Genomic DNA, 3447 nt, shown 5'->3' with positions numbered 1-3447 from the left:
ATATATATATATATATATATATATACATGTATGGCGGTAATAAGAAGCTTGCTTCCCTTCCCAATCACATGCTTCCGTGTTCATGTTCAACTACGTGGCACTTTGGGCAATCGTCTTCTACTACAGGGCCGACCAAAGCCTTGTGAGTAGATTTGGTAGACGGAAACTCAAAGAATCCCGTCGTATGTATATATGTATATATATCTATATGTCTATGTGTTTCTTTGTGTTTGTGTTTGTAGTACTCCTATCATCACTTGACAACCGGTGTTGATGTGATTACGTCCCCGTAACATAGCGGTAGGGCAAAATAGACGATAGAATAAGTACCAGGCTTTAAAAAAATAAGTACTGGGGTTGACCCATTCGACTGAAGAACTGAAGATGCTGCTGTAGCATGGCCACAGTCTAATAACTGAAATTAGTAAAATATAGAAGATACAAGATAGATATACATACATATATGTGTGTGTGTGTATACACAATCATATATATATATATGTATGTGTGTGTGTGTATGTGTATACACAATCATATATATATATATGTGTGTGTGTGTGTGTATGCGTATACACAATCATATATATATGTGTGTGTGTGTGTGTGTGTGTGTGTGTGTGTTTGTGTGTGTACAGACGAAACACTGCTAAGCATTTCGCCCGGCGTGCTAAACGCTTCTGCCAGCTCACCGCCTTATTAAACATTCTTATTAAAATCTCAGAAACGCAACACACTGAGGTCATTATAGGAGACAATATCCAACATAAATCTGTAGTGTTAGCAGTCAACTGACGTTTATAACCCCGGGAGGACATCTCTTCCAGCTGGCTAACAGCACGCATTCTGTGTCCGATTAGTATTTGCGAGGGGAGGTCATCGCTCCCATCTCTAGCCTTACATGATACATACGGATTCGAGTTTCTGGGTGGTTACCCGTGCTCAGCATGTGTTAATCTCAAGCTAGTGATGAAAACTCATTCCACTCGCAGAATGCTATATGCTTTTTTCCAGCTACAAACAGTTGTTCATCTCGAAAAAGGAGAAATAAGCTATATTAAATATCTGACCGTGATATAAACAGTAGCAATACGGAATCGTAGCATATAATTGCCAACCAAGTGTGGCGTCCTATAAAGGACAGTGCTACTGACGCTTATAGCCCCGGGAGGATATCTCTTCCATCTGGCTAACTGCACGCATTCTGTGTCTTCAGCGTGTATTAATCACCAGCTAGTGGTGAAAACTCATTCCACTTGCAAAATATTATATGCAATTTCCAGTGACAAACTCTCGTTGATCTCGTTATGGAATGTTCAGAGATATATCGAAGTAGTGTCTGGAGCAGTTTTTCATGGTTTAGAAACAAAGGATTCTATATTAATTAGAAGTAGCTTAAAAAACAAGGAAACTAATGAATTACAATTCAATACACTGGAAGAATAGAAATATCTAGCAGATTATATGTATTCTAACTGTATACGCTTCAATAAATATAAACTCACACTTAGTGTTAATCATACCAGAATCAACAGATAGAACAATAAAAGAAAAATATATAAGCACTGGTAAAACAATAGAAGAAAAATACATAATTAAACTATAAGTAAGAGGCATTCGATAGAATGAATGTCTGAATAAATACAACGTCTGAATAAATTCGATTGCTAAATAAAGAAATAAATGAATAAGTAATGTTATGAATCCAAGTCTATCAACTGAAGACTTGATGCAAAAACATTTAAGAGAGTAAATTTTACAGCGAAGTGTCTAACGTTTTAAACCCAACTCCTGCTAATTTCTGATGGAAACCAGTGTTTCTACTAAAAGGATACTACAAGAAACTGAATCAAACTGTTAATAATCGTGATGATATAATTATCTATATTATGCCAAGGTAACTATAAGTTACCAATACTTCAAAATATGATATGTATCGTGATGACTAACTGATGCTTCTAGAAATTCAGTGAATTGAAGCAATAGCAGCTGAAAAACAGTAGAAGCATCCCTCAGAGACATTGTTGGAAAATACACACGTCATGATCATCAATGACTTGTAATTGCAGAGATATGGCGCCAAAGCAAACCGACATGATACTGCTTTAAAACAGAGACTACCAGATTTTGTACACATATTAATGTGACTTGATCAGCAGATAATAATATATCCAGTCAAAGAGACGGAAAACTTTACCAATATTGAAGATAAACAGTTCCAAGGACAAGACAAATGTATTCTTATCTTACTAGGGTATAACGATTCCTACAACGTACTACGAATAATAGGCATCTGATGCTCTAGCAACCCGCTGCATAGTGAATGTTCTATGAAATTAGCATCCAAAGCATTTTCCATAAAAATAGAAAACACGGTAAACAAGTGAAATGCTAAATTAACAAGAAATATATTAGTCTTAATTCCATGACAAAGCGAAACACAGAAAACATAAAAAAAGCGCCATCTGCCAGTTCAAAATGACAATGCTGCACATAATTCAGGAAGACGGAAGTGCATAGGAGAAGTCGCATGAAAATTTCTTGAAAAATAATGATGATGTTAACGATGACAAAGTGTCTACGTCAATGACGACGACTGTGATGATCATGTGGTGATAATAATGACGCATATGTCGATGATTTTAAATTTATGAACTGGAAATTATGTCAGTATCAGAGGTGATACAACTATTGCAAAATGCATCAGAAAATAACAATGTGACTATATTCTTGAAAACCGGTTCATACAAAGAGAAAAATTCAAACAATATAGATTTTTTTTTTTCTTCTCTCTTAAGGAACATCAAGTAAAATGAAAATGTCTCCTGACAGATATTTCAAGTTCAGCTGACAGCAATATGTTTAAAAGAACAAGAGAAAAATTATAAATAGAAGATAAAAACAAAACATGGGAATATAAATATTCAAAAATGTGGGATTTTGAAAAATAAAAATGAAATGATCTGCGCATTACAGAGTGTGTGTCAGGAATATATAAGTATAAACAGAAGATGTTACGCATATACATATGACATACATGGGGAAAAAAACAGACACTGCAAACATGTTTTGAAAAATATTATTGATACAATAAATTTCAAAAGAAATAATAGCTCCCAGCAAACACTGTAAAAATAAACGTAGCACAGAATGAATAGTGACGTAGTAGTAGTAGTAGTAGTAGTAGCAGTAGTAGTAGTAGTAGTAGTAGTAGTAGTAGTAGTAGTAGTAGTAGTAGTAGTAGTAACAACAGCACAACAACAACAACACGGTTATACGATAAAATAAGTATTTTTGACAAATTCGTGTCAAAAATACTTATTGTGAATACATTCAGATTCACACACAGATATACAAATAGCCACACACCTGTAAATATATATATGTATAAATATTTATATATATATACACATAGAGAGAGAGTGAGTGTATATATATATATATATATAT

The 3447-nt window shown here is 34.2% G+C and overlaps 1 protein-coding gene across 1 annotated transcript in view; it reads left to right on the top strand.

The window, feature by feature from the left end:
- The window catches only part of LOC106875874 (opioid-binding protein/cell adhesion molecule homolog), a 574302-nt gene that overhangs the window by 242789 nt on the left and 328066 nt on the right, over positions 1–3447 (top strand). The gene's annotated exons all lie outside the window — the stretch shown is intronic.

The sequence above is a fragment of the Octopus bimaculoides genome, chromosome 4 (assembly GCF_001194135.2).
Source record: "Octopus bimaculoides isolate UCB-OBI-ISO-001 chromosome 4, ASM119413v2, whole genome shotgun sequence".
NCBI classification, from domain to species: domain Eukaryota; kingdom Metazoa; phylum Mollusca; class Cephalopoda; order Octopoda; family Octopodidae; genus Octopus; species Octopus bimaculoides.
This window is presented reverse-complemented; position numbering and strand designations above follow the sequence as displayed.